This window comes from Echinops telfairi, unplaced genomic scaffold (assembly GCF_000313985.2).
Source record: "Echinops telfairi isolate 266 unplaced genomic scaffold, ASM31398v2 ScPeMD7_5;HRSCAF=22, whole genome shotgun sequence".
NCBI classification, from domain to species: Eukaryota; Metazoa; Chordata; class Mammalia; order Afrosoricida; family Tenrecidae; genus Echinops; species Echinops telfairi.
In genome coordinates, this window is record NW_022103901.1 from 2,893,728 (window position 1) to 2,905,977 (window position 12,250).

The 12,250-nt window shown below is 53.1% G+C and overlaps 1 protein-coding gene across 1 annotated transcript in view; it reads left to right on the forward strand.

The window, feature by feature from the left end:
• FOXK1 (forkhead box K1) overlaps nucleotides 1-12,250 on the forward strand; it is a 53,123-nt gene that overhangs the window by 9,879 nt on the left and 30,994 nt on the right. The window lies entirely within an intron of this gene.

The following is a 12,250-nucleotide window of genomic DNA, read 5'->3' on the forward strand; positions in this document are numbered from 1 at the left end:
CATTGCTCACCTCAGCCCAGCTTGGTGGTCCACGTGGAGAGAGGGGGAAGGGAAAGAGGGCAAGGGAACAAGGGAGAGGGGACTGGAGAGGAGAGGGGGAGAGAGGGGAGTTCCCAGGCAGTGCCCAGCAAGGAGAGCTCAGAGTCAGAGAGTCAGAGAGCTCTATATTGCTGACCCACGCTTATATACCTTTTGGGGGCATACCAGCCCACTAACTACAGGTAGACACATATGTCACAGGGAGGGGCTGCACTATAGGTTACACAGCAATAAGGAGGTGGTCTAGGGGGTGGTCTCTGGGTCTCCATGGGAACCATTATCAGTAGGGTGAAAACTCTGCCTACAGGAGCCTGTCCATTGTCCCCAGCAGCAGGGAGGAGGCCCACCCCTGTGGTGGGATGAGACAGCAGAAACTGATTGTCTTCAGGGGAGGGAATGCCTGCGCATCTGACCTCCCCCCACACAAAGTCACCATGAGCCTTGACTCCCAGAGACCAGGTAGGACAGGGCAGAACTGGCCCTAGTGGATTGCTGAGGCTGTAACTCTTGATGGAGCAGAAAGCCTCATTGAGGTGACTGGGGGTTCAAACCTCTGACCTTGTGGTTAGTATCCCAGCGTGTAACCCACCACACCAGGGCTCCTTTTCAGGAAACTAAACAAACAGAGTCCTCACTACCACCGAGTCCATTTTGACTCATCGTGACCCTACAGGGCAGGGTAGAACTGCTCCAATGGGTTTCTGAAGCTGTTAACTTTTAGGGGAGTAGAAAGCCTGGTCTTTTGTCTTTCTCCCGTGGAGCGACTGGTGGCTTTGAACCTCTGGCCTTGTGGTGACCAGCCACCAGGGCTCCTTTGTCAGCAGCCCCATCCTACTGTTTGTTTTTAACCACAAGACAGTCCTGGTGACCTCAGGCGCGTCCTCAGAAATGGTTTCTTGGTGGTGGGGGAGGCCCACATCTCCCGTTTCAGAGCAGAAACCAAACTTCTGTTTTCAGACGAGCGATCGTGGCACAAGCCACATCAGGGAAAGCAAGCCACCAAACAAACGCACTGAGGAACTGCTGAAAGGATCCTCATAGATTGGCGTGCCACCCCACCGGGTCCCACCGTTTGCCTGGTCACTATGCAGTGTCCCAGTGGAAGGGTGACCATTGGGACAGAGATCAGAGGGCACGCACCCACAAGCCAAGAACAACCCCAGGGCTGCCAGAGGCTAGAAGAGCCGAGGGAGGGCCCCCCCCCTCCGTCTGGGGAGAGTGCAGAGGCTTGGGAGCAGGCTGACTTCAGCCTTCTGATCTCTGATCCGGAAAGAGATACAGTGTAATTACAAGTAACACCTAGTGAAGGGAGCTGTCCGACAGGGCAAGATATGACGAAATAATAATTTATAAATTATCAGGGGCTCATGAGGGAGGGGGGAGCGGGGAGGGAGGGGAAACAATGAGGAACTGATGCCAGGGGCTTAGGTGGAGAGCAAATGTTTTGAGAATGATGAGGGCAATGAATGTACAAATGTGCTTGACACAATTGATGTGTGTATGGATTGTGATAAGAGTTGCATGAGCCCCTAATAAAACGATTTTTTTTTTTTTAAGTAACACCTAGGAGGCAAATAGAGGCGTCCTAGGGACTTCCACGCTGGGCAGCTAGCCACAAAGTTAGTTTGAAACCACCAGCCTTTCTAAGGGGGGACAGTGAGGCTTTCTACTCCCGTATAGAGTGACAGCCTCGGAAAACCCACAAGGGCAGTCCTACCCTGTCCTGTAGGGTTCCTGTGAGTCAGCAACGACTCAATGAGGGGGACAGATACCAGAAACGTGGGCGAGGGATTACAGCCGATGGTGTGAGACTCGAAATATATCATTGGAGGGTTCACGAGGGTGGGAGCGGGAAAGGGGAAAGAGGAGCGAATACCAAGGGCTCACGTAGAAAGAAAGTCTTTTGGAAATGCTGCTGGCAACAAATGTACAAATGTGCTTGAGACAATTGAGTGATGGGTTGTTATTGGATCTGTCAGAGCCCCCCAATCAAATGATTAATGAGAAATCACTCGATGACAGTTTTTAGGGGGACGTAGTAGGAGACTCTCTAGAGGGCTTCAAAGCGCTCGTGGGAAGATTCCATGACCTTCCAGTGTGCAGTTCCGTGCACTGGTGACGCCTCTCAAAAGGAGGCTCTTTGGCCCCATCAAGAGCTCTGGTCCCTGAGACCCACAGGGCCAGTTCTGCTCTGTCCTTCAGGGTCGCCGCGGTGCGCCAACATCGACTCGAGGTGGGAGGGTTGCAAAGTCATCTCCAGAGCCCGATTCCAGTGGGTGTGACCCAAGCCTGCCATCCTCTTCCTGAGGCCCCCAACAAGTCACCGGGCCCTTCTTTGCCTTGGTACCCTCAGCTGTAAATGGAACTGGGGACGGCTCTGAGGGGGCTCCGAGCAAGCGCGCCTGTTTCTTTCAGACGCCTGGCTGTCAGCTCGCCGCCGGTCGGAGATGACTTAGCTGGAGGACACTGGTCGGATGTTCAGGGAACAGATGATCTGCCCTCTGCCTGGGTTCCATCCGCCAACCTTTGGGCTGAGCCGGAAACATAACCACCTGTGCCACCCAGAGACTCCGAACAAGCAGACCGTCATGATCGCTACCATATCCTCTGCCCTGCCCCTGTAGGTGCTAACTGCTGCCCACGCCTCCTAACGGGCCTGGGCTCCACGGGCTCTCCCTCTGCGACCTCTCAGAAATGGCTTGCCAGGTGTGTCTGCCGAGGCACTCCGGTTGCGGGGGGAGGGTGTTCGGACCTCCAACCTTGTGGATGCACTTGGGGCACTTCCCCCACAGGTCCCCAGAATGATTTAGCCTGCCACCCCCTTTTCAGAACAAAAAGAAAATCAGTGCCCGCCTGGCAATGCACACTTTTCTTGCAGCCCCCAGGTCGTTACAAGGAGCCTCTTTGGGGTATTGAAACAAAGCAAGGGTGTTCCTCTGAGGGCCGGGGAGCACCTGACCCAAGCCGGGTCTTTCCAATCACCTCGCAGACATGGGGGACTGCACAGCGGATAAGGAGGAAGACGGAGGAGAATGGGCGCCTGTGGGTCGCGATGCTGGTGAGGACCGCCGGGATGAGCAACGATGTCTGGGTGGAAGTGCAGTCGCCTGCTCCTCAAACAAGGCTGATGGCGCCACAGCTCGGGACGTGGGGGTGGCCTTGGTGGCAAAGGGGACTTTGAAGGGGCCATTGGTTCACACGAGGTCCTGTTGGAGTTGACGGGCCCTAATCCGGTGAGAGTGGTGTCCTTGTGAAAGAAGAGAACACGGAGTGAGATGGGGGGGCGGGGTTGGGGCAGAGATGGGAGACAATGATCACCTGGCAACACCAAAGCTGGGTGAGCCAAGGATGTCCCCCTACCCCCTCAGCCTTCAGGGTGCATATAGCCCTGTGAGTCCCCTGAACTCACTGCCATCGAGTGGATTCCTACTCACAGTGACCCTAGAGGACAGGGTAGACCCTTTCTCCCATAGAGTGGCTGATGGTTTCGAACTGGTGACCTGTGGTAATGTGTTATCCCCCACACCTCGAGTTGGGCTGTGATCTATCAGGTCAGCAATTCCAAGCTGCCAGATGCTCCGTGGGTGAGAAATGGGACTTTCTACTCCCGTAGAGAGCAACAGTCCTGGAAACTCACCAGGGCCAGCCTGCCCATCCCGTAGGGTCACCGGGAGTCGTACCAGCTCTGTGGCGGTGAATTTAGTTTTCCAGCCTTTTAATCCCTTGCATCGATCTTTATGGCTGAACGAGTCTGCCAGCGTCTTCCCCCCACATGCGGTATGGGATGCCATCGAGTGGGGGTGAGTGACAGAGTGGAGCTGCCCATAAAGTCTCCCAGACTGCGACCTTCAGGGCCATCGTGGACCTCCAGGGAAACGCAGAAAGCTCTTGGAAGAGGCATGGCCAGCATGAGCCTGAGAAGCGAGGATGGTGAGACTTCACGGAGTTTGGACATGATGCCAGGGGAGACCAGTTCTCCGGGAGGTGGACACCATGTTTGGTAGAGCGGAGGGACAGTGAGGAACAAGGAAGACCTTCAAGAGGACGATTGGCACAGCGACGGCCACAGAGGTGAGGATGATGGGGGACGGGCAGTGGCCGGTTCTGTTGCACACGGGATCGCTGGGAGTCAGAGCCAACTGCAGGCCCTCACCACAGCCATCTGCACTGAGGCACAGGTCTTCAGACCAGGGAGATCGATCGATAGACAGACACACAGACATATAGTAGATAGACAGACAGACACACAAATAGATGATAGAGAGGTAGGTAGGTAGATGGATGGATGGATGGATGGATGGACAGACGGACGGACAGACAGACAGACAGACAGACAGACAGATAGATAGATAGATAGATAGATAGTCTGGGTTGACGAGAGAAACAAATTCATAGACACTCATGTGTATAAGAAAGAGCTTTATATACAAGAGCAGTTGAATATTGAGAAAACATCCCAGCCCAGTCCAGATCAAATCTGTAAGTCCAATGGTAGTCCATATGTCTGATTGCAATCTATAAATTCCTCTTCAGACTCACGAAACACATGCAATGATGCCAAATGCAGGAAGATCACAGGCCAGTGGGTGGAAAGCCTTGTGGAGCCAGTGGTGGTAGAAGCATCTCAGCACTGGCATGGGTCTCCACGTGACTCCTCTAGCTCAGGGCTCGCTGCATCAGTGTGGCTCCATCAGGCTCCTTGTCAGTCATGTCTCGCAGGGAGTGGGTGTGTGTCCCGCCTCCAGGGAGCTATTTATCTCCTTAGTGCCTCCAAACGAGATCATCAAGCTGTGACCTGATTGGCAGGCTAAACTCTACCCATTCACTCTTAAATCTCAAATTGACAACAGATTATGTAACTACCACAGACAGGTAGATAGACAGATATGTAGATAGGTAGATAGATTAAGGTGACCAGATTTTAACATTGGTAAAGCAGGACGCCATTGATAAAACTCATATCGTGGCGAAATCCACATGGCAGCTGAAAACTGTATACACTAGCTTGTGCATTCTTTCCAAAAATCGGGACTTATTTAAAACACCGTGGGATGCAGGAAAAATTGTTAAAAATCGGGCCTGTCCCGCCAAAAGCGGGACGTCTTGTCACCTTAAGATGGATAGATGATAGACAGATGATAAATAGGAAGATAGGTGGATTGACGATAGATCAATAGGTAGATGGATACATAAGCAAACAAAATCACTCCCCGAGAAATGATGTACAAATACGCTTTACATAATTGATGTGTGTATGGATTGGGATAACAGTTGTATGAGCCCCTAATAAAATGTTTTAAAAAAAAAAAATCACTCCCATTGAGCCATTTCCAGGACAGGGTAGAACTGCCCCTGTGGGTTTCCGAGATTGTAACTCTTTTTTTTTTTTTTCTTCCAGTTTTATTGGCACAGATTCCACATCATACAATTCAATCGTTGAATCGCGTCAAGAATTGTACAATCAGTACCACAATCAATTTCAGAACATCTTTTTCCCCCCATGACTAAATCACCTTTAAAATGAGCTGCCTTCAGTTTTACTGCTCCCCCGTCCCCCTTCATTGGTTACTCCCCAAATCCCCTTACCCTCCCTCTCTCAGACCCCACCCTGACCTCCCCTACAAACCCTTGCATCAGTTACTATCTCTGTGCAGCCGCTCCTGTGGCTCACAAACAGGGAAGCCCGAGAGAAAGAACAAAGGCAGCATGAGGTGGTAAGGATGAAACAAGCGTGATAGGACGATCCAAATGCCAACAACGAGCAAGAGAAAGGTCCACCATCAACCCTGTAAAAGCAGGGAAGACGCTGGAGATCCTGCGCCTAGAACACATCCAGGGTGGGTCTAGACGCCAACTGGCCAAGTAGCAAGTTTGATCCCACCTCATCAGGATGGCAGCGACCGCTGTCTGTGCGTAAGGCTGTTTCCAGACCTTTGCCTGTGGCTAGAGGGGACCTGTCAGGGGCTTCATCTGACTACGTACCCTGCAGAGGAGTTTGGGGCTCCTGCTGTCTGCCACAGCCTTCCACAAGTGGGGTGTTCACAATTTTAGCTCTGATACTTTTCCCTTCGTCATATTTGAATTTTGTTATTGGCGGTAGAAAGCCCCATCTTTCTGGTGGCTTTGAACTGCTGACTGGTGGCTTTGAACTGCTGGAGAGGCTGGTGGCTTTGAACTGCTGACCTTGGGGCTAGTAGCCCAACTCATCACCGCTACACCCCCCAGGGTCTTCAGGGGTTGATTGTTCAGAAATATATCATCAGACCTTTCTTCTGAGGTGCCTGGGGGTGGGCTTGCACACACACACACACACACACACACACACACACACACACACACACACCATCTTTTGGTGACCCTCCCTCACATTCTCTGTTGGAGCTGCTCATCCTGGTGGCCTTTGTAGCCACCAGAGGGACCAGGCCACACCTTGGTGACTGGGTCTTTTTTATTAACGGCAGTGTTGCAAAGCTCTTTCAGCCAGCCTCCGGATTCTTGGCTGCTGTTTCTGTTTTGCTTTGTTTAGCTTGGACCGGGTGCACAGGTTGAACTAAGGGAAAATTTGACCCGTGAGGATTGGAAACCGGAGGGTGATGGGGCCATGTGTGTTTGGGGTCACTGCGTCCACCGATGCGGCACAAATCTGCTCTCCGTTTCCCAGGCTGGTACGGTCCTCCAGCTGGTTGGGCTGGCCCCGGGTCTCTCAAATTCCACTTCCTTCTCCGGACAGGAATTTCTTTCCTTTGTTTCATTGTGGATTTCCCTCTCTAGACAGGGAGGATCAGGATATCCGAGGAGCCCTGGTGGCCCGGTGGGTTAGGCGTCAGGCTGCCAACAGCAAAGTGGAGGCTCAAGCCCACCAGCCACTCTGAGGGAGAAAAAAGAGGCTTCTGAAAAGATTTCCAAAACTCAACTCACGGCCATCGAGTGCATTCTGAGTCATAGAGCCCCTATAGGGCAGGGTAGAACTGTCCCTGTGGGTTTCCAAGAATGTAACTCTTTATGAGAATAGGAAGCTCTGGTGGCATGGTAGGTTACTCATGGAACTGCTAAGCACAAGGATATCAGTTCAAACCCCCAGTAGCTCCACAGGAGGACAATGAGGCCATCTATTCCTGTAGGATTTAAAACCTTGGAACCCCAAAGGGTCAGTTCTGCTCTGTCCTATAGGGTTGCTCTGAGTAATCTGCAGGGGCCTAGTTTACAGAGCCATTTATAAAGCAGTGTTATTGGCATATAGTTCACCAACTACCAACTCAGTAGAGGAGTTGTACAATCATCAACACAGGGTACAACCGCCCCCGTAAGGCTGTCTCTCTCTGAACTGCTGCCCTGTCTGACAGGTAACCGCTACGCCACCTCTGTTGAATGGTTTTCTTCCCTGTCTACAGAGTCCTACCTTTGTGTCTTTCTTCCCCCGCCCCACCCTTCGTTCACTGACGTTTTCACCCCAACGTCAGGTTGAGCTCAGTGACAGTTACAAGAATGGCCACTTTCGTCACTTCTGATGGGCGGCTGCAGACCCTTGCTCTCTGCTCGCGTCTGCATGGCACATCGACTGTGTGTGCGACTTTTCATCGTGATCCAGCGGAAAGTTTGCAGAGCAAATCCATTTTCCATTCATCAGTGCCCACTGATTCGACCTTTTGATTTAAAAATATATCTATTGGGGCTTCCCCCCCACCCCCACCCGGGCCGCTGGGGCTGGTGCTGCCAAGCCCATCCACCACCCCCAGGGGGCAGCCATCCTGGCGGGCATTGTGGCCGGGTCTTTCTCCCTCTGGGGGGTTTTGACCCTGACCTTTCCATGGGCAGCACTTAGCCACTGTGGCACCAGGGTTCCTAGCAGCCATATAGTGCCTCTGAATTCACACTCATGCATGTGCAACACCAACTGTTTCGCTCACCGAAGGTCGCTTGTTCAAACCCCCAGGAGAAGGATGAGACCGTCTGCTCCCCAAATATTCGATATGCTCCCCAAATATCCCATGACTCCCCCAATTGTCCATGCCCCAAACTATACCATCGCTATGCACATCGTCTTTGTGTGCGTCAGCCCTCCACATGCACCCAGTACCTCCTGCACCACCAAAATCCTGTCCCCTCAAATACTCCACATGTCCCCCAAATATATCATGTGCCCCTCAATTGCCCATGCACCCCCAAATATTCTCTGTGCTCCCCAGTTCCAAGCCACGCCTTCTCTCTCCCAGCTGCCTTTAGGCTGATACCGCTGCGAACGCTACGCGTGCTGGACATGAACTCTTACACAAGTGGGTCTGAGAACTGTCTCCAAAAGGCACGCCACTGCACTGAGTCAATTGGGAGTCACAGTCCTCGAGGCCCCCGGGACCCTGTAGAACGTCCCTTTGGGTTTCCAGGTCTGTAACTACAGGAGCCGCCAGCCACCCCTTCCTCCTCAGGAGAAGCTGGTGGGGTCCAGCCGCCAAGCTGGCAGTTAGCAGCCCACCGTGTGACTTGGGCTGAGAACGAGACTGGCTCCCTGCCAGCGCGTCTGTTCCGACTCCTGACAACCCCAGAAGAGGCATCCAAATGATAGCGAACACCACACCACCGAACCGGCTTCACGGGACAGCGCTCTGTGCAGAGGCAAACACAATGTATCATTGCCGACAGCAATGCAGGAAAAGTTTACTCATCCGCGACCTCCATGCCCAGGAGAAGTTCACAAGCCTCTGGTGAATCACAGACAAAGTTTCTAGACCTTGCATTAAAAGAGCAAAAAGTAACAGGTGAGATTAACATTGTATTTAATCCAGTAAAAAAAAAAAAACCAATAACAACTCAAAACCAAACAGTCGATGCAGACTCACACTGACATCAGGTGAGAAGTAGAACTGCCCCGGGGTTTTGTCTGCCACGTCCTTTCACCATGGAGCTACCGGGTGATTTTGTCTGCCACGTCCTTTCACCGTGGAGCTACCGGGTGAGCGGGTGCCTGAGCGCTGTCTCCTTGCCGGGAATGTGGGACCCTGAACTACCTCCTCCTCCACCACCACGCACTTGGCTGTCTTATGCTGATGGCCTGTGGGTGCCCGTGATGCTGGTAGCGACAGCACCAGTATTTCAAGAACCAGCAGGGTCACCCCCGAGGGACTAGCTTCAGCGGAGCCTCCAGACCAACCTGCTGATCTGCCTCTTAAAAACTGGCCGGTGGAAACCGTGCAAAGCACAGCAGAGCACTCTCGGATGCGGCACCAGGAGATGAGGGGGTTAAGGGGCTGCATTTGGGTCATTTGCTTCATTGCAATAAATAAGTAACCCAGCATCCTGCCTCTGGGCTCCGGGAGCAGTGGGTCCGTCAAGAGCACGGTTCTTGTGCACGTGTGGCCACTCGGGTCCACAGTTACAGGCATCTTGTCTTCAACTGGTGTTAAGGGCATATGGGTGAGCGTACACACGATCTATCGGCCGGCCATGCCAGCAAGACAATGTCACCTGTCTGAGGGAGCCCAGGGGTCGGGCCTCTCACTCAGGTATGAGGGGCTGGTCTCAAATGCTTCCATGGGCACACAGCCACACACCCACACTTATACAAACACACTCACACAGATACACTCATGCACACACATATGCAAGCACACACTCATGCGTGGCTTCCATACACACACCCACACACTCACACTGATCTATACCCTCTCATCCACCCATCCACTCACACCTGCACACGCACGCTCATGCACATACAAACAGTCACACGCTCATGCACATATACATACAAACACAGTCACATGCTCATGCACATATATATACAAACACGCACACTCATACACAACTTGCATACACACACATATATATAACCACTCATATACACACATAAACACATGCTTATGAATGTCACTCACACACACCTAGTTGCATATACATACACATACACACACACTGGTGCACATAAACATATATTTTCACATCCACTCACACACACATACTTGCATAAACACATACACACTCACACAAAACATAATTCACATACTTGTACTCACACACACATACTTCCTACATACTCACATATACACATGCTTGCATACATGCACAGGAACATGCATTCACACGTACTACATACACACATACTCATACCCAAACACATTGACACACTAATCTACCCATGCACACACACTGTGAACTCACACACACACATATATACTAGCACACAATACATTCATCTGCATACACACGTTCACACACATGAATACTCATACACACATACTCTCGAGTATACACGCTCGCATGCACACACACGTACTTGCACACACAGTCATGCATACACACCTGCACTCCCTTTTGCTGTGATAGAAAAGCACAGCCTTTTCATCACTGGTCAGGGGTGCCTCGGGCGCAGGACGTGGGGGTGCAGGAAGAATCCGAGAAGGGCAGGGACCAGCAGGAAGGACTCTCTGGGAAGGGGCAGTAAGGGGGCGGGGAGTGAGTAAGACAGAGCATGGTGTGGTCTCCACAGCCAGTCACCAAGTAGCTGCCCCGCCCGGCTGGCTAGGGGGTGTGTACACCAACAGGTCTCCGGTGGTGGGATTTTGTCTGCTTAGATCCAGCCGCCACAGTCAGGCTCAGCCAGGCCAGGTGGAAGGCTCCCTGAGGGCGCTTTCCTTTAGGGCTGCACTCTGGGGCCTTGCTCACACTCACCCAGGGACCGTGGGCCGAAGTCAGGAGCCTGTGGTCAAGGCAGGGACCGCCTCTCTCTCGACTTCTGTGCTGGGCAGCACAAGATGCAGGGCAATTCAGTCTCCCTTTGCAAGGGGCAGGGAGGAGAAGCCTGAGAGAGCCCACAGCCCCACTGGCTTCTCGTGAGCAGCACTTTCTGCAGGCTGAGGTGGTCTTTCAGGGCACCGTCCACCCTGGTAGCCAGAGGCCACAGGTGGCCACTACAATAAACCCCTCCAAACTCACCGCCATCGAGTCAGTTCTCCCTCGTGGAGCCTCTACAGGGCAGTGTGGCACTGCCCCCTGCGGGCTTCCAGGACTGTAACTCTTTCAGGTAGTAGAGAGCCTCGTCTTTCTCCCAAAGAGCTGCTGGTGGTTTCAAATTGCTGACGTCAAGGTTAGCAGCCTGTCGCTTAACCACTACGCCACCAGGACTCCGAGGATGGGGATCCTGAAGCCTATTTGTGTATCATTAGAATATAGTCGCACCCCGGCTGATGGCTTTCAGATTGGGTGGCACCGCTTTAAATAAATCCACGTTTGGGGTCTTCGAACACAATTGTTATAGAGTGGGATTTTATTTTAGTTTTCCTTTCTGTTTTTGAAGTAAGTTGGAGCTCTGGTGGCACAGTGGTTACGCATTAGTCAGCCGTTCAAAACCACCAGCCGCTCCTCGGAAGAAAGATGGGGCTGTCTGCTCCTGTCAAGAGCGAAAGTCTCGGAAACCCACAGGGGCAGTTCCGCCCTGTCCTGTAGGGAGCTGTGAGTGGGCATCAACTCGGTGGCCGTGAGCGTGGTTGAGTTTTGAGATCTGCAGAGTGAAGGCGGCTCTGTGTTGGGCACCGCTCTGCTGGTTTACATGCGGTCACATTACCTACAGCAGGACCCAGGGAAGGCCCATGTCCCCATGGGCCCCACTGGAGCTGCAGGAGGGGGCGCTAGGCTCCCTTCCTCCTGTGACTCCGGATCTGCACGTCCAGGTTTGGGGTGTTGGTGGTGATGGAAGGCAGGAGGGGTGGAAGGGGGCAGTGGGCAGAGTGTGGGTCCCAGGGGTCCGCGAGTGTCTCTGCCCCAAGGGCAGCGGGCACAGGATGCTGCTAAGGTGTTATACGTTCCTCTCTCTCATCAGGGGATTTGAAGGTGAGCAACTTGAGGGAGTATACAGTGGGGGGGTAGGTGTTTGCCTGGCCTCAGGTCAGCGACTGGGCACAGGCGGCGGCTGAGGGGCTGCGTCACTGTTCCCCAGACTTGCAAGTCCGAGGATTGAGGATTCGGGGGTCACTAGCTGAATGAATGGCAGCCAGAAGGGACACCTGGCTACTTGGGCCCAGGCGGCTGCCGAGTCATGCATCCCTCCCTCGGGTGATTAAGCTTGCAGGTGAGCAGTTTGGGGGTTCCCTCGAGGTCCGTGGCAGCCAGCTGCAGAGAGCAGTAGGTGGGGGTCTGGCCCCAGGTCAGCGACTAGAGTCCAGACGGCGGTGCAGGCGGGCCCTGCGTCCCTCCCAGCGGCGCTCCAGCTTGCAGGTGAGCGGTG